Genomic DNA, 20,520 nt, shown 5'->3' with positions numbered 1-20,520 from the left:
AACTTGTCATACAGGTGAAAAAAACGTTTGTTCTGAGTTATATTTATTGTCTGTCGTTTCCAGAACGCCAAAGCAAACACTTTGTAAATAATGACATTCTGTGTTCCAAACCTCCGGCTTATCCTTTCAGTCCCCGGTGCCAGACGGACATATTTATTGCCTCCCTAAGCACAGAGAGTGATGTCTTCGGCAAGGAAATATGGCCGCCACTTGACGCGTGCGTTCTCGAGGGATGGGCCTGCCACGAATGAAGAGTTCCGGGAAAGGCCGCAGATTAAGATTTGAAAGGAGAGTCTCGCTTGCATCCTTTGAATTATGCCTTTGTTCTCCAGTCTCACATCTCCGCAGAGCTCCACGCTTCCGGTGTCAATGCTCTTGCTTATCTATCACAGGAGGTGAAAGAAAACCAATTCCATTTGAGCGGAGCTCCGCATACATATTACAGTTTACGATAACGTTGAATGACATTATGTGAAGAGAAATCTTTCATTTTGGTTAGTAACTACTTATCTTTTCATCCGCAGATACGTGCATGCATCTTTGTTGATGTGCAGAGCCAGTTTGCGTAACCAAGGTCTATGGAGAGTCGAGGACTGTTTGGCATTGCTTCTATTGGAGGCCATTAGCAACTATTTCCTTTTCCTGTATCTTCCTGCTGGGGCATTGTGGCAGAGGATTATGAAAGTAGTCATCAACTGCTATGACATCACAGCAGGAGGATATATTTGATCTGCAAGCTTGTTTTCTTTTTTTACATTTTGACGGTGCTGTGGGGCGAGGAGAGAATGAACTACGGGCCTTGTTGCCAGTTTGGGCGTATTTGCTGCAGAAAGACTGTCAATCCTGTTTACCATTTCTGTCATTCACAATCACAGTAAATCCAGTTCCTAGAGACAATGCCCCTGATTCATGGATTATTTGCGCCGAAAAAAAACGGGATTTGTGTGCCATTCTGCCCGCAAATCCCTGTTTAACAAATGGGGATTTGCGGGCAGAATGGCGGCCAAATACCGTTTTTTTCGGCGCAAATAATCCATGAATCAGGGTAAATAGCACTTGATTGGGATTTGGAGGATTTACCACTGGTGGTATTTCTTTACTTTTTTGTAGTTAAAGTATAGGGAAAACCTCCAACTCGTGCTGGAGGCATTTCTTCCAATGAACCTCAAACTCAGAATTTAGTGATGTAAGAAATTGGTGGCAAAGTGTCGGTAATCAAATCACTGAGACTTTAACGCCATTTTTCCCACACCGCCAAACCCGTAATCAGGCCATTCATATTTTTTATGCAGCATATGATAAGATAGGTTATTCATAACGTGCTTAATACCCACAGGTTTCTAAGCGCGGACCCATGTATCGAACCTGTGCGTCTCCGTGTCGCCTTGCTTCCAAGGCAAGCACGTTGCCCCTGAGCTCTCCTTCAGGGTCCCTCGCCTCTACACCCGCTACAATGTTGGTCCCCAAGGGATACTGCAAGGGTTGAAAAAGTGGCTTTAGAGGCCATATACAAAATTCAATTTTAGATCAGTAGCTTACAACCATGGGGTGAATTTCATCTTGGGGTTCCAACCGACATCATAAACAACATGAGCTTCTCCATCGTTGTGTATCATATGTCACTCGATACCCCTCAATAGAACATATCCCCATAGTTGATAGCTACTCATCTATTATTCTGTACATCCTAGAATACACATAATGCCAAGGGAGAGGAGGCACTAGAATGTGCCTATCTTTGCTAATCTGGCACAAAGTGTCACAACATGGTGCATCATCTGGTCGCAGAAAAGCATAGGTTTTATTTTAGGTATTTGCAAAGGATGGCCCTAACCTAAAGCAGTGACGGAGCGCTTCATGGGATCTAGTAGAATTTGAAAGTAACTCACAAAAATTACACAACTATCACCTTGCCACAGAGTTTGGATTGGTGGGGTGTAGATGAAGTGGGGTCTAGCATCAAAAATGTCTGCTGGGCCCTTCCCCATCCTGAACAAGTTGTGTGATCCCGTGGGAAGTTCACTTTAGCTGCCTGTGATAATCGTCTCTTCCATATTTGACAAGTGGTGACACAACATTGAGTCATTCAGGCACTCATTCAGCCAGCCAGCCTCGTTCGGGACAGCCCTTTGCAGTCCTTGATGGGACCACCCCCATTCCCCTCCTTACCGGTATGTAACTTCAATCACCATTCCTAAGTTCCGAAAATGCAATACTCTAATTAAAATAAAGAAATGCTAATTATTCCGACTCCATAAGCTTTTCACAATGTGTGAACATACTAATTTCGTCCCGTCTTACCCTTTGCCCCCCACCCTGGGATGTAAAGATTTCTTGATCCTGCTCTCCTCCCAGGTGACAAGACTTCTACAAGCGTATTATTACTTGAGCTTTAATTGGCCAATGGTCTAGTAAGCTTCAATGGATGGTTGGGTAGTGAATATTGCTTAGGCCACTTGTGTCTACTTATATTAAAAAGATAAGTTTGATGAGGCCAGCATGCAACGGATATCTAGGTTCAAGGGCAGTTCCTCTAGGGACAACCCAAACCTTCTTTGCACACTAGGAATGCTTAGTAGGGACTTTTGTGCGGTTGTAGGCATTGGGGAGCGAGGGGGGATCTCTTTTGACATGTGAGGATTGGGGTAACAAAAGTCAAAATAAAGGAATACCAGATGGAAACACCATAACGGAGCCCTAAGTGTTCAGCAGGTTAGCAAAGAAGAAGGCAAATGTGTTTAGTGGGTGCTGGTGTGGGCTGGAGATTAATTGCGGTAATAAGATGGCTTCATGACTGGCATGCCAGCACGGTTACCCACTGCTCCACTCACGACATGTTGGCCCTACTCATGGAGGGAACCATTCTATTATCTTAAATTGTCCCTTTTTTAATGTCATGCCGAGCTCACAATTATAACCTTGAAATGATCATACTCATGTTCTATATGTCTGAATTTAATATGGCGTTATTACCCCGTGCCAAGGGCTGAAACCGGGGTTAACGGCACTGCAGCCCAAGTTATAGGCCTGTGGGAAGCAAAGGCCTATAACGAGGGCACCGGGATGTTAATCCCTGTTCCAGACCCTGAAATAGAGTGACAACACCATTAGCACCCCGAGTTACCAAAACGGTAACCAAGGGTGTTAAAAAAAAGGATTTTCATTCATTAAACGGGATGCTGCACGCATCCCTTTCAATGAATGAAAATCCTTTGCTAAGATGGCTGCCATGGTAATGGAAGGTGGGGCTCCGTACAGGACATGGCAGCCGGAAACAGCGAGAGGGGGTGAGGCAGCGGTGAGTGCGGCCCCCCCAACAGTCAGGTAAGTGGGGCAGGGGAGGAGGAGTCAGAAAATAGGAGGAAAAAAACAGGAGGGAAGGATGAGGGTGGAAGATGGCACTGCGGGGTGTGGGAGGCAGCTGGCAGGTTCAGTGGAATGAGGGCTGAGATTATAGGTTTCAGCCCACGATCCACAGAATCGCTTCACCGCCTGCCCATGTGCTAATGACGCTTTACATCCTGGGGGAGAGGGCTTTAACGTGTGTTATCAGCCCACACCGAGTTATGAGCTGGAGGTGAATCCAAAGGCGTATAACAAGGCTAAGGAATGATAATAACTGTTAGAGCCGTCTCTGTATAAAAATATGTAAAAATCACAAAAACAGATTCAAAACAGGTTAGAAACAAAGGAAAACTTTTAGATACAATGCTCAGAACCTTGTAGAGAGCATTCTTCTTGTTAAATGTTGGCTGACTTTGTTGAGGCCCACTTCATGGTTCATTGTTTACAATTACTCGCCGACGTCCCAATTTCATAGCATAATGTAAAGTAGCCTTTCTCCCTTCTGCCATTTTGGTGGCCTTGCCGCTTCTGGCCCTTTGAGAAAAGGGAGAGTGGGATTGTTAGTGGCATAAAGGGAGAGGCAGATGGGAAACCTGTGCTGTGATGAGTGCGATCAGAAGTGCCCTGGGAACATGTCGGCCCAGAAGGGAGAACCCATTACGTCATAGTTTGTAGCACTCTCAGTCTGGGTTAGCTGCTGATGTGTGTGGGGGTGTGTGGTTGAGACAAAGATGTGAGCATCATAAGAGTTTAATTAATGTTGATGTGGTGACTGATATGCCTGAGTTAATCGAGTTGGGCTTGTGTGTGTGTCTATTGTAACGTCATACGGGTGGAGGGCGTTTTAGAGAAATGGGGGAAGGGTAAGCTGTAATACGGGAGAAAGGCTATTGGCAACAACCAGGGGATTGTTTAGAGCAGTCTGTTGACTGTTTGAAGTAGTATTCACTTGATTCAATTTCGGTGTTGTTGAGTCTGAGCCAGGCACAGTATCACATGGTTCGAAAATAACACAACAGTATAAACCTGGTCCTATTTTGTTATATAATGCCGACTGTAATAACAACGATATCGAAATGCGTGATTTTGATAGGGGTCCTGTCATACACCCCTTCCCCCTCCATCGCCCGTCATCGTGTTAACGCCTTGTATGGGTTGGTATAAAGGAATGCCATACCCAGCATGGGGCTGTGCCACACATGTGCTTAAAGGGAAAAAGAAGGGAATCTTGACTTCTTGTATAACACAATTGGGCAGAATGGTTGCACTAGGTCAGATGGCAATGTAAGCTATGGATGTTAAGCACAGGAGACCACACTGCCATGAAGCATGTAGCAATTGCAGTGACTAAATTATACTAAGTGACCTGTATTATTGCTTGTTTGTTTGTTTGTTTGTTTTATTTATTTATATTGCGCACCTGACCCGGAGGTAATTGGGCACTAGAGGATAGTAATGGTTACAGGCATAGAATAGGCATTTGTGTACATGAATACAGTTTGAACATTCAAGGAAAATTACAATGGTACATATATACATATTAAACATTATACATATTATACATAGGTCATAGCAGTAATATAGGAAGTATGACATATACTAGTTGTGCAGACAATCTAGCGGTTAGTGGTATCAAGAGCTGTTATTTTATGTTTTGTTGAGTATCCAAGTGATAACATGGTTTCTGAATTTGTCGAAAATTTGAATAGACTGAATATTCTGAGGGAGAGTGTTCCAAAGCTGGGCGGCTAATACCGGGAAGCTAGAGCCTCCAGCTCTTTTTAGATTGTATCTGGGCACCGCTAGACATGGTATGTTGGAAGATCTAGTGAATCGTTGGGATAATTCCCATGTGAACTTGTCTGTTAGGTAGGGGGGGGCTTGGTAGTTAAGCGCTTTGTGAGTGAGGCAGATAGTTTTTAGGGCAATTTTGTCATGTATAGAGAGCCACCTATGCGACCTTCTAGTTTCTGATAAGTGCTCTCTCTTGGGAATATTCAACGCTGCTCTAAGCGAGCTATTTTGCATGATCTGGAGTTTATTTAAGATGGTTTTGTTCGCTCCTAGGTAAAGACTGTTGCAATAATCCAATTTAGATTGTATGAGCGCTCTCGCCAGAGTAAGGCAGCTGGTGGGGGATAGTAAAGGTCTACAGGCTCTGATCAACTTGCCTGTGTAGTCTGTGGCTGATGAGGTCATGTTAATCTGCTTAATTAGGTTAGACTGGGCATCGAGGTAGAAACCTAGAGTTTTTACATGTTTGGCAATGGGTATATTATTCCCATCGATGACAATGTTTGTGTAGTGAGGACTTAGTTTGAGAAGGTTATTAGATGATCCGACTAGGAGTAATTCTGTCTTATCATCATTCAGGCAAAGGCCATGTGTGGCCATCCATGCCTGAATGATGATGTAGACTTCGTTAATCCGCGCAACCTCAATATCATATGTTCCAGAAAGGGGTAGGAGTATCTGGGTGTCATCCGCATAGTTTGTGTAGGTGACACCCAGATGGTCCAGTTTGTCAAATAGTGGCTTTGTAAAAATGTTGTACAGAGTGGGTGCGACGCAGGATCCTTGAGGGGCTCCGCAGGTGATGAGGATGGGGTCCGCAGCTGCTGACGGTGAGAACACACGCATGGTTCTGTTAGCGAGAACACACGCATGGTTCTGTTAGCGAGGAATGATTGGATCCAGGCAACTGCAGAACTAGAGAAATGGGCTGCTGAGGATAGGTGGTTACAGAGTATGGAATGATCCACCAGATCAAAAGCCGCAGAGAGGTCAAGTAGAAGTAGGATGGCCATCTTGCCTTTGTCTTTTAATTGCATGTGTGTGCGTGTCAGATTGCCATTAGGCAAGGGTGTAGGAGCCCTGGCTTTTTTGATTTTTATTAATATAATAAAAATATATTTGTATTATTAATATAATAATAGGATACTCATAATTCAATCTTTTGAAGGATACTCTGACAATCAGATTCCCCTTTTATATACTCAATGCCAAAAGTATTGTGTATAACTGTGCCCTAATGAATCAGTATCCTGACTTGCACGGCCTGCTCTACGAATGGCAGAGAGCAGGTTCAGAGGTCACATATGCCCATTTGACAGCTGCAATTATATCTGCAGTGCAAGGGCTCCACTTAAGACAGTTATTGTATGGTGAATGGTATTTCTCATATAATTTCTCATCATCTCTGCAGCAATTTCACACATGTAGCAGTCCTGTGAGCCCAGATCAGCTGTGAAAAAATGATGTGCATTCTTCCTGGACAAGGCTGTCTTTGCCACTGCTAGCAGGACTGTAGCCTTGGCCATTGCATCTCTGTTTCTTTTGTAAGGACGGGTAACACCCTTCTCAGAAGACAGCCAATACACTGGAAGCTGGCCTGGGAACAGGAATCAAAGGGCACACCCGTTCACAAAAGGCATGGCCTCACACCAGGGTACAGCATATCTAAAGGCCTTTGATTCTGTTGAGAAGGGGAAAGGACAAGGGTTAGTGTGGACAGAATGAGCTCTTTATAGCTTGAGGAAGGTTTCTCATTGCCTCTGCCTCTATCTTTCCTTCCTCTCCCCTCCACTTCTTTTAGCACAAATCACTCTGGGTGTGATGTCAGAAGGCAAAGTCCACTTCCTTTAAGAAGAGGCATTGAACCCTTAAAGCAGGCTATCTTTAGTCCATTTGCCGTCAGCGTCAGACTGGGACATCTAATTGTTTCGGGCACCAATGAAAAAGTGACCCACAGTTGCAAATGGCTATTCATTCTTTTTATGACAGACTGTTTGAGTAGTACCCAAGGTGGTGGTATTTGACAAAATGCAATGCAAATTGTGCATTTACCAGTCACACTGGTTAAAACTACTTGCCGCATGGTGAAGTAACTTATCGAACTGGCCAATAAGGCCAGAAAAGTGACCCACGTTGACCTAAAAAAGTGGCCCACAGTAGCATTTTGAGTTTTTGGTTCGGGCATTGCCCTATTGCTGTGTAGGCCAATCTGAGCTTGTTTGCCGTTGCGCTTTTGCCTTTAATAGAAGGGGTTTGCCACTCATTTTTTGATTCACATTGGAACAAACACCTAAGGAAGAATTTGTTGGACCTCTGTTGGGGAAGTTGATCTTGCCAAAGTCCTCTGACAGTGAAGACTGAGAGTCCAAGGCAGAGGCAAGCTGTGTCCCCTAACCATCCCAAGGGACGAGTGGGCGTGAACTGCTGCTGGGATAAAACCTGCCTCTCTGCTAGCCATAATGGTACCCAGGATCTCACTGTGTTGAGGGGGATTTGCAGTTGTGGGCCAGCCTCCCCTCCTGTGTGTGGGAGCATGAAAGCAAGGACTAAAACGTAACCTTGAGCCCCTGGATTGGACTCAAACCAACCTGAGGACCAAGTCACCCAGGAAGCCTGTGTTCTCCAGTTAAACTACTTCGAACTGTGAGTCAAGACCATTTGACGCCTTAGAGCCGAGCTTCTTTTGACAGTCTACCACCTCGATTCACTTCACCATATGTTTGAAAGTGTTCACTGCCGCACTGCACTAGCTGAGCATTTCATTGCCTGGCTCGAACTTAGAGCTCGTATTATATCACAAAACGTGGTAGCCGCCAGACAAAGTTGGAACATACTATTGATTTTGTATGCTTACTATTTAAAGCAAAAGATTTGTGGTGTTCAAAGAATCACTGGTGGTCCATACTTGTGATAGAATCTAAGGGACCCTATGGGGTGAAAACTACAGGCACATTACTTTGTACATGTATACACAATGTTGTCAGGAGAACGAAGCTTTTTTGTTGCAAATTTATTACATAAAGCTCCTCGTACCAAGAGAGCAGCAAACAAAGTGGGACATCCTGATACATTTATAAACACGCAGAAAACATTAGAGCATGTGTCTCAAGTGTATAATGCAGCAAAGGTATTCCACAAACATATATAGGTGAAGGACCTTTGTCCTTGCAATGTCAGGACAAGTCCCGTATATTCCTGCATTTATTTCAATTCTATTGGTGACCAATCCTCGGTCTACGTCGGGAACATGAAATTCCCAGGGGTGTATATAGGACCAGCAAGGATGAAGCTGGGCCCTAGGACATTTCGGCTTCCAGATGTGGTGCCTTCTTCTGGGCCAAAGGATTGTGTCTCCCTATAGGTAGCAAACACAAAATAAAGGGAAATTACAAACTCACAGGGTGGACTGTACCAATGTCTATACAGGCACAGCACTGTACCATAGAGTGGTACCAATAGTGTCTATACAAGCACAGCACTGTATAGCTAAAAGAGAAAATCATTCTCATTAAAAACAAATGCAAGCCAACCTTCAGCTTGGGTCCGGGAGTTTATTATTTTATTTTAGATAGTTCAATCTGATAAAGCCGTGTTCAATCAGCAAGGAGCAGGTGTTATCTTAGAGCTCTTCTGAGCACCCGCCGCCTTCGAACCACCTCATCAATTAGACCCTGGTGAATCCTTCAAAACCTGACCTTTTGAACACCACACCAGAGCCACTCAACTAGAACTATGCATCCATTTTCCAGCCTCTTCACAATCAAACCAACTGTGGCACCGACCCCGATGGGCTCTCATGATTAGTATCGCCTTCGAACCGCACTAGCTCCAATATGACTTCTGCTCAACATCCGTGCCCCATCTAGAACAATGTGAATGCTAAACCTGAACTTCTGAACTGCACGTTCAAAACTGTTTATTTATTGAGCATCTGTATTGCACCTATACATCAAAAAGTGTTTCCAGGCACCACCACCAAAATGCAATATTTGATTATGGCGTTGCCTCAGCTCAAACTACATGCTAATTCTTTCATCTGCCACCTTTGAAACACTGCTCACGCCACCAGTATCTTTGCTGCTGATGGTCATTGCTACTTGAACTGACCCTGGTGAATCATTGAGCACTGACCTTCGAACGCAGCATGAAGTTACTCACACCAGACTGAGATTCCAGTCTCCAATATCTTTGCCATCAAACCGATGGTCGAAATGACCTTGGTGGCCCTTACGATCTGCAGCCCCTCGAATGCTTCATAGAACTAATTCAGTAAGAACTGCACATCCAGTCACCAGCATCTTCACAGTTGATCCAACTGTCAAACCGACCGGGGTGGCTCTCACAAGCCGCACTGCTTCAAACATCAGCTTCGAAGTGCAGCAAGCCTGTTTGACCCCTGCTGAACACTATTCCCAATCCAGAACTATGTGACCGCTGCACTAGAACTTAGTCGAACAGCACAAACAGCACCAAGAAGCCTGGTTTGATGCTGTTGAACCACCAAGAACAAGAAGAAGCTACTAATGGCTGGTAACTGCCCACTTTTGAGTACTATAAACTGGTCAGGTCACTGATACCCTTTTTGCATCCAAGAACATATCCCTTTTTACAAACAGTGTGTTCTTTCTTTTCCTTAGACCCCTGATTCATTACCCAGAGTGCTCCATCTTTCTGTCTGTGAGAGTTCTGTCTTCTTTCCCCAGGGATGGGTTTTGTATAGGGTTTTCTATTTAGTTGTTATTGCAGATGGTGTGTTTAATTAAGACACATACATTTTTATAGAACCTTGATTGGACATTTCCTTTATTTTGGACTGTTATACTATTGCTGTTTGATATGCTACTGAAAAACATTCACACACCTCTTGAGAGTTTAGCCTTCTCTCAGCTCAAGATACCACAAAAGGAGAAGCAGGTATATCTCTTAACTGTGCCTTTTTACCTTTGTGATTGGGATCACTCTTGGTTTGTAGCATTTTGAGCGCTGAGTCAGTGGTTTAGCCACCACCCACTACTTAACCTTTTACCCCTGCATAGCTGGAGTCGTTTTGTCACATTGTGAAAGTCCATTATTAGAATACTTGCCTCATGAGCAGCACAGGGCTGTTCACAGAGTGAGAAAATACTAGGTGTGGATTGGGGCATTGCCAGCAGGATCTAGAAGCAATAGATGGAAATCTACTTCCCATCAGCAGGGGATGGGCAGCAAAGTGCCACTTTGCCTAGAGCCTCAAAAATCCTTTCACCGGCCCTGGTCGAATGGCCCTGTCAGATGCTACAGAGTCATGGCAGTGACCAACTCATAGTTAAGTGAGAAGCTCATCAGCTGGATGCACCTTTTCCTGAGTTACTAGTGCATGAGAGAGAGAAGAGATAAACTCATTCTGTGTTCTTAACTAATTTGGTGAAGTGTTTATGTGCAAAGTAATTGCTAGGCAAGTGTTCCTGTAATTGGTTGGCAGGTGCTACGTGGTACAGTCATTGGTGGCCAAGATTCAACAAGTACAGCAACTGGTGGTCGGCATTCTGTGGAAACTAAGCTTTGGGGAGTTATTCTGGCATACAATAATGGAGGAGAATCTGCTATGTTGAATATTAAATAGAGGGCAGTCTTATGCTAGTTCAGCAATTGATCAGCAGGCATTTTGTGTCACATTGACTGGTGTTCATTCATCCTGTTTCACAGTAACTGTTGGTCAGGAATTACATGCCAGAGTAACGAATGGGCAAGCATTCTAGGCCAAAATACTGATCATCATGTGTTCTGATTCACATTAACTGATGGGTATGCATTACGTGTATTGCTTCCTGATGGGCATGCATTTTGACAGCCGGTCAGATAGCACAGTGAGTTAAGCGCTCACCTTTGATGTATGTGCGAAGCCTGCTGTGGCCGTTTCCAATCCCGGCATGTTAACTCAGACTTTCATCCTTCCGAGGTCCACATGTTGAGTTCCACTCTGTGGGATAATAATGGGCCTCATTACGACCCTGCCGGTCCGGAAAGAACGGTGGTGGTAAATCTGCCACCACTGTTCGTTCTGGACCAGCTGATTAAGAGTCCTGCAGGCGGGAGGTGTCACTGCCGCCAGGTCTAACCTGGCGGGTTTAACACCACCCACCTGCAGGCGGACATGGAAACACCGGCACCATTACAGGATGGTGCCGGTGTTTCCACTTCCCCATTTCTATAGAACACCATAGGAATGGGGATTAACAGAATTACGCCTCCGCAATTACCGGGTCACCGGGGTTGTAATGGCCCGATGATTCCGGCAATCACGGAGGCGGAATGGTAATATGAGTCCGGTGGTAACCTGCCGGAATTTCCGGCACGGTTACCACCAGACTCGTAATGTGGCCCAATGTCTTCTGTTATTTCAGCACTCGGAGACCTATGGGTGTGTAGCACTATATGAGAAATACATTATTAATATTACTACCTATGGTGATTATTCTGATATGGGTAACTGATGGGAAGGTGTTCTACAGAGCAATAAATGTCAATAGCTGCTCACAAAGGATATATTTTAATAATGGGCTGTAACACATAGGCAAGTACCTCCAACCCAGGGGTCAAGTCCTAAAAAAAGAGTGGGGGCTCATTAACATATGAAATGTGGTATGATGTCACCAGAAATTAGCATGTCAAGGTAAAATATGCACATTTCATTCAATTGGCTTTGCATAACCATGCACATTAGTCAGGATAAATGGGCATTTGCCTTTTATAAAATCAACACAAACAAAAAAACCAAAGACGTACATTTTCTTCTAATAGTGTTTGAAAATGTTAAAAAGTGTGCACGTTTTAAACCCCATGAATCAATGCCAATGTTTTCCCTGGCGACTGCACTCCCGAAATGTGACATTGCACCTTTAGGTGTGAGTTATTTTTCGCCAGCTACATGGAGCAGTGTGAAGTACCTGACCTCTGAACCTGAGGATCGCTGTTCGAATCCTCAAGCCACTCTTAAAATAATACATGTGAAAAAGACAGTCCAAGTGTGCTGCTTTACACACAGCCTCTAAAACCAGGGGCGAGGGGTACCCACCCTGTGATAAAAGTGGGAGGATGTTACCCACCTGTGTGTACCATCGACTTGAACCCAGCTCCAAAAAGCTCAACCTTGTGAATGGATTTGTAAACAGGCTTCAAGTAACTCTTGAGATGCTTCAAGACTGTACTAATTGGATTTGATTCAGAAACTTCTTAACTCAAAAAAGGCCAAGGCGCTCCAGCTGAGGAATATTTTGTGTTATTACCCACCGTTATATGAGCCTTGTGGATAACCTCAGCATAAATATGTTTGAATGTTGTACAAGTGCCCCGCAGACTTTTTGTGAAGAACGTTGTGTGCGTTATTCCATCAAAGGTGTGCGTGGCTCCTAGGCCATGTTTGAAAGTGCACCCTACCTTAGACATAGACTTTAAACTGATGTTTCAATTGTGACGTACTAGTCAGTTATCCATCTCCTCTTAAATGCCATGCTGTGGAAACGTTCAAGTGTGATGGATGATTCAATGATAAGCATATCTGTAAGTTATCCCCTGCCTCCATCTAGTATTTTCTATGAAATGCCAGATTCTCCTTGTTCACACCGTGGATGATATGTGATATTTTAGGATATCCCAAAACACACTATTACTGCAATGTACATATACACTGCACATAAACCCTTCAACACATCATGTTAAAACCCCCGCTTAAGTGCAGCTTTCATACAAACAGAATATTACATTTTGGTATTCCCATTTGTGAATAATTACTTAAAGACAGAAAACAAATGGTGAACTGCAGAGTACTGTCTCAAACTACCCAGCCTTCAAGAACACGTTATAGAAAGATGTTTTACATGGAAATTGAGGATTCTTTGGGCTCCACATGACATTGAAGCTGCATTAATGCCACAGCGTATTATTCTATTTGGGACTTCAATCCAATGAATTTAACTCAGCAGAGATATAAGCTGTGATATAGCTCTGCCACCCTCCTTCTGAAAAAGGGAGTCATTGATCTCACACAGCCAGCTAAGAGTAGAGTGAACGGGAATGTTACCAATCAGAGCCATCGAAGATATTTGATTTCTCATATACAGTCATATTAAGTACAAAAGAGTACATCTCCTAATCTCAATGGAACAAATCACTTAGCAGTCTTGATGTCTAATTATCCTTTCTTGAAGGCATGCTTTCCCTCTTGTGCTAATTGATAGCAGAGCATATAAGGCAAATTCAGAGAGTTACCATCCATTACTCTATTTTATGGTATGCATGGTAACAAAAAACTTCTTTGCTTTGTTCTCATCTCTGGTCCATTCATTTTAATAATTATGTAGTATACCAGAAAACTGAAGAGTGCAAGAAAGTTAAGTAACCGTGATTTGCAATGGAATTGCCTCCTAAATTGTATAAATGCCCACCTTACAAGAGTCAAGCAGCCATAGTCATCTTCCATTGACATTACCAACTTTATCTGTTTTTGCCTCCTCATGTACCTGGTGACGTGGAGACAGAAGAAGGGTGACAATGCATCTCTCACACCGTTAAACTACTTCTCTATTACCAATCTTCCATTTTTGTGGAGGACGATTAAAAAACACATGCCACTAATGTTACAGAAGCAATTAGAACAACATGGCCCATTGCAAGATTATCAGTCTGTGATGTGGCCGGGTGAAGGAAAGAGTAAGCACCCATGTAGGTCGTTGATGATGCCTTACACATTATGGACAAAGGGGGCCCCTGTTTCCTGGTCCTGCTTGATATCTCAGAGACATTCAACACAACTGACCACATGCTCTTCTCACACTTCCTCTGACTATGGGCATCACGGATTCTGAATAAGCCTGGTTTGCTTCCTACTTTGAGGACAGATAGCAGCTGGTCCAAATGGAGAAACACTCATCAATCCAGTGTCTAGCTTCCTGCAGAATCCCCTAAAGATCACTCTTCTCGGGGAACCAATAGTTTTTGCATTAAAATGCAGATGACACACATCTATACCCTTTTCTGTCATCCCATGGTACACATGCATCACTTTTGTAATGCTTAATGCTCACATGTACTGTTTCTGATAGCATATATTTCACAGCTACACATGACCTGATTCATTTGTCAGTCTTTCTGTACAAGCTGACTGAGAGGCTCTTTATGGCGCTTACTGTTTTGTTCTCATGATTGCAGGGCCAAGGCCACACGCCTGGGCTTTGTGAATGGGGACCCACCCATGTGCTATTTATGAGTGCAATTGCATTTACCTTGCCACCAAACTCCTCAAACAGGAGGAACTGATCTCATTAGGTCTACCACTTTCTCAGTGAAATTTGTAAACAGTATCACTATTTTGTATCCTCGTGTCTGTACTTTAAAATTGGCCATGACAAAAATGAAAAATGTACCATTAAATGCAACACTGGCTGGCCTATTACCAACACAAATGGTAAAATCTTTTCCAGGAAAATGGCAACTGACATTCATCTATGTACACTTCCCCCTGAAGCATGGCAGACTCACATATTGTCAATACTCTAGGTTACTGAGTATGGGGAGACAAGTGGGGTTACCCCATGAACGTTAGGGATGCTTCATGGACATATATGGAGTTGGTTATCAATGCTCACAAGAATGGAACAACTATTGTTCAGTGAAAGCATCTAAACAACATTTTGTTTGATGCCTTCCCCTGCTTCATTCTTCTTTTGCAAAGCATCCGTTCGCTAGGAGGTGAGGAACCTGCTCTGTCAAAACCTATGTCATCACTTGCAAACAACAACTTAATGCATAGGCATGGTAAATCCATGACTGTAGGCACACATTGCCAGGCTCTTGTCCCTGTCCCTACAATTGAATGACTTATCAGAGTTCTTCTTTAAAAAAGCGATTTCACCTATACCATTTTTCAACATCAGGACCCTAAACCTTGGTTGGCCATCAAACATTTGTCTAACATCTATGATCCCTTGTAAAATAAGGACATTGATTTCCTAGGGGTCATAATAACATGGTTGAATGACAGCTACACAGCTCTGGCTGACACCCTACTGTCAGTGGGTGCAAAATCCATGTTATTAATAAGCCAAATAAGGGTGTTGGTAGGATCTCCCCCGATTCTCCAACATACATCTCCAGGATTCTCACAATTCCAATCACATCCTTCGAGTTCTTAGGATGCACATTTGTATTTGATCTTAACACATGCATCACCATTTTATCCATTTGCAGGCTCCTCAGTGACTCCAACATTTTCATCAGAGAATGGTCTGACCTTGTGATAGACTTGCAAAGTAAACCCTACTAAATCCTCATTGTTAGGAATTTTAATATTTGATTAGACTATCCTGAAACAACACAACAACTGAACCATTGTTGTGCCATGACCATTTCCACTACATAACACCATCTTCCTCCCGGCTTGGTCAGACCAACATTTACTCATTTCCAGGTTGGCAAGATCCTGTAAAGTCCCTGTACCTTCCTAGGTTTAGGGCAAAGTGTTTAATAGTGAGACCCATGAAATGAGTATCTACAGGCATCTTCACTGAAATCTTCAAGAGCCTCATGATTAGATCATAGTAACCATTGACATCCTGACACACAGTATAACCAAAAGAAAGATACCTCAAAATAATTGAATAACTGGTATCACACCCTAGTGAAAATAAAAGAAATGGGCACTAGAACATCTTTGGTGGAAATTATGCCTTCAGGAGGACAAACTGATCTATCTACCTCACCCAAGAGGCGAATACTCCCCCATGAGACTGAGGTAGAAAGCCTTAGTGCAAAACCGAATCTCACAAGCTGTAAAAAGTCTGCTGAAGGTTTTTAAGATAGGCAAAAAAGGGTTTCTCTGACAGTTCTACTACCAGACCATAAGCCTCCTAGGAGCTCAATAACAATATATACACATACTTCGAATAGAAGGTAAGATCAACTCAAACTAACATTGTTATTCACTTGCATGCTTCCTGCATCCACCAACATGTATCCATCCCAGAGACCACTTTCAGCACATGTCAGCATGTTACTTCTAATGAGATAACAAACACTGTAAAAAAAAAAAGGCTTTGTCTGGTCATTATTCATTATTTCAAAAAAGGTAACAGGTGCTCCTCTCCAGAAAGAACATGGCACGATAACCTGTTCTGAGATGAGAGTTTGCAGCACACGCTTTTTGCTCACTGTACCTTTCACAGATGGGAACCAGTGCTTAATTTGTGGCGGTGTTTGCCGGTCCCCAACACCGGCAGAGTTTTTTCGGCACCGGAACTCATTGATTGCCTGCCTTCATTGCCTAATCATATAAAACGGCGCTTCCCGCCTGGGGCACGGCAGAAGCGGTCACCAGCTTATTTTATTTTTCTTGCCTGACCTCTACTGCCAACGTGCGGCTTGCAGGTCAGGTCATGTCATGGGTCATTAATAGACAAGAGGGCAAACTCTACAAAGTTAACAGGATACTACCCTTAGTAGATTATGTTCACACAATAGATAGGCAATATACATCTGTATTATTAGCAGCCAAGTATCATCCGCATTGAACCGAAAATCTTCCTAGACCAAATCCAATTCCGTAGGGATTGGAGTTACATAGCAAATAAATGCACAAAGGATTGGCTGATTTTAATAATCAATACAGCCAAAACGGTCTCCATTAAACTAATGACAGAAATCAAATCAAAAATTGACTTACTCAAATCATCAGAAGTCCTTGAAAACTTCAAGAAAAAATTAGAAGATCTTAATATTTTGATCAAAGATTTCAAAGAATTCAATCTAAATAAACAAATCTTGAAATTAAAAAAGGATATCTCGGTTTTTTCGCATGAAAAGATCTATCTTTATGTAGCCGATAGCTACTATGATGACCCACAACCATCAGTGGGCCAAAAATTGCCCTATCAGAACAAGAGAAACTGGTACCCCAGACAAAACAACAATAAGACTAAACAGACACCAGCACAATGGACCTTCTCCAGTGGCAGCTCAGATGAAGACAGTAGACCGGGCACTTCTAGAGTAGGCACCCATAAGCGTAGTTCTTCACGTAATCGTGACCAATCAAATGACAGGAGGGTACAGTTCCAGGGTAATCAAAACCAAAGAGGCCAGAATTCAAATAGAAGGGCTTTTTTATACCAAGGTCCAAGAGGAGGCAGAGGGAGAGGGCAGGAGCTAGGCTCCCCCGCAGTGACGAGGAGCAGAGGGAGGGGACTCCAAAAGCCAGAGAATTATTAGTAATAAATCTCTCAGCACATGTCTTGACAAATGTAGAACAAGTCCTACAAAAAGGACTGAGTTTCGACCCTACTGCACTACACGATGACATCCAAACACGCATTAAATTTGCAAGACTAATGCGAAATATTAGACTCAGACAACACTTTGGTATGTTGGACCCGGCACCCACCGATGAGAGAGAGACAGATGTGACGGGGTTGCACCCTAGATCGACGTTTTATCCGCCGAATGTCTCAGCGGAATCCCTAACCTTTTAGAAAGACATAGTGAAAAAAATGGAAGAGATTGAACAGCAAGAAAAAAGCACCTTCCACAATATCACCATGCAAGAACGCAAAGCCTTACGAGATCTTAGTAACAACAAAGCTATTATAATCAAACAGGCAGATAAGGGCGGTGCAACCGTTGTTATGAATTCAGCAGATTATGACATCACTTGGTCACATCACTTTTGGGAAATGGGGACCACTATAAAATTCTAACGGGGGATCCCACAGAGAGTCTCCGCCTCACCATTACGAACATTGTGGAAGAAGCAGCTTGTGAAGGCCATATCAGTACCAAAGAAGCGGCTTTCCTTACTCCCAAATTTCCAAAAATTCTGGTGTTCTACGCACTACCTAAGGTACACAAGGGGATATCACCATCCCCGGGGAGACCTATTGTTGCTGGGATCGACTCCATTCTAGAACCACTCTCCCAATTTGTAGATTTTTTTCTGAGGCCACTAATTCCTAAAATGCGTTCTTACACCAAGGACACCATGAGTATTTTAAATACGTGTAACGCTCACCTGATTCCCGTAGAGGCGCCGGTCTTAACTGGGCGTATACCGTATCTTCAAAGGTGATGTGTAACACACGGCTGGCTCTGTGGGCTGGACCTCTGTGCACTGTATGTCTGACTCGAAGGGTAAGATGTCTGCAGATAGAAAATATGGGATTAAGGAACTGGGTTATTGAATGTCTCTCTCTTCTTCCCTTTCTCTTCTCCTGTAGAACCCCAAAGGTTAACGCTCTCACCTTAGGTAAGTGAACGCCGTGCTCTCCATCTGCCTCGGGGCAGGGTGCTGTAACCAGTTTCTTCACTGGATAAGGGGAGCAGGCCTCTTGACTTCAGAGGACTGCTGTCCGTCGTTTACTGCACGAACGGTAAGTTTCGAGTAATTCTAATGTCTTTAAAGTCTTTAGTAATGATGTTTCTTGTTTTGCAGGGTTCCGGCGATGGCGGATGACGGGCTGAAGTGAGTTGGAGATGGAGCAGTGTGATGAATAGAAGCGCCTGGAAGCACGTAAGTAAGCGCTTGTTGCCTGCTTCACGATGCGCTCTAACTGTCTTTTTATTTTGCAGGTACAAGTTCGGAGCGGCTGCAGGGTGCCGGAATACCCACTGGGTTAGATGTGGAAAGGAGTAATGGCACGTGAGTATCAAAGTTCCCCAATGTCTTTAAACGCACCTTGTTTTGTCTTTCAGATGCGGGATGCAGCGCCGAAGGCCTCCGGAGCGTGCGAAGAGTTGGTAAGCTTTTGTCTTTCAGATGCCGGAATGCAGTGTGAAGACCTCCGGAGCGCACGAAGAGTAGGTAAGCCTTTGTCTTTCAGATGCCGGAATGCAGTGCGAGGCGTTGGCGACAGCCTGATGGACCAGGTAAGTGAAGAGCTGTCACTGAAGACCGTAATGCTAACCTGTTCTTTCTTGTCTTTATAGGTGTTGCTGAAGACTGGATTCAGGATGGTAAGCCTTTTTCCTTAGGCCCAGGATCAGATGCAGAAGACACGATGAGCGTTCTGCTGCAGAGGATGCAGAATAACGCAAAGCAAGATTCATCCATCGGGTGTGGTTTAAATAGCCTCCTGTAGTGCTTAGGTGTCTCCTTCCACAGCCACGCCTAGGTAAGAAAAGAGTTCCTGCTTTCCAGAAGAGTTCCAGTGTTCTGAATCTAGGGAGTGGCTCCTGCCCCACCCAACAGGAAAAGTAGTTCCAAACAGAAGAGGATCAGAGGCTCAACTGGCAGGCAAGTAAGCAGCATGGTCTGCTGCAGGTAAATCCACCCAAGCATTATGAGCCCGGCGCTTCCAGCGCTGGGACTGGGCATATTTATGAGCCTGGTGCCACTGGCGCCAGGACTGGGTCCAAAAGGTCCCAATTGGGACTGGTTGGCACTCGGAACCTGGGTTATGGATCTGCTTCCAAGGGAGTTGGGAAAACCCTAACCTTTTGGAAGCAGAGATCATGACAGTACCCCCCCTCAAGGCACCTCCCAAACCGGGCTTCTCCGGGGGTTTTGGCTTGTCAGGAAATGTTCGGTGAAATCTTTTGATTAGGCGAGGAGCGTGGACATATTCAGCAGGTTCCCAGGATCTCTCTTGGGGGCCGTAGCCTTTCCAGTCAATTAGGTAAAATAGTTTAGATTTGGAGATCTTGGAGTCCAGAATGCTTTTGACTTCAAACTCGAGTTCTCCATCAGCTAGGATAGGTTTTGGAGATTTAGTTAGTCGGGTTTGAGGTTGCACGGGTTTTAATAGAGAGACGTGGAAGACCGGATGTATCTTCATGTGCGGGGGCAAGTCCAACTTGACCGCTACTGGGTTTACTATGGTAGTGATGGAATAGGGACCAAGGTATCTTGGGTTGAATGTGCGTGGCCCTTTTAGAGGTAGACATTTGGTGGATAACCAGACTTGATCCCCTACTTGATATTGAGGGGCTTCCTTCCGATGTTGATCTGCTCCTTTCTTGTATTGTTCTTTAGCCCTTTGAAGGTGAGAAACAGCTTCCTTAAAGGCTTGGGTGATTGTAGAATGCAGGTAGTCTACTGCTGGTGTTTCAAGATCTTGGAGGGGATCCAACTCCGAGGTTCGAGGGTGACCGCCGTACAAAAGAAAAAACAGGGTTTTCCCAGTTCCCGAATGGACAGAGTTATTGTAGGCATATTCGGCTATCCAAAGGATGTCTTTCCAAGTTTTTTCAGTTTGTTGCAGCATGCAGCGTAAATACTGTTCCAGAGTTTGATTGGTCCTCTCAGTTTGTCCGTCGGTCTGAGGATGGTGACTGGTCGATAGTCTCACATCAATTTGAGCCGACCGACAGCAACTTCGCCAAAAATGAGAAATAAATTGACTACCTCGATCCGAAATT

Source organism: Ambystoma mexicanum, chromosome 10 (genome assembly GCF_040938575.1).
Source record: "Ambystoma mexicanum isolate Mex_15411 chromosome 10, UKY_AmexF1_1, whole genome shotgun sequence".
Taxonomy (NCBI): Eukaryota; Metazoa; Chordata; class Amphibia; order Caudata; family Ambystomatidae; genus Ambystoma; species Ambystoma mexicanum.
The sequence above is the reverse complement of the archived record's forward strand: the minus strand, read 5'-3'. Positions refer to the sequence as shown.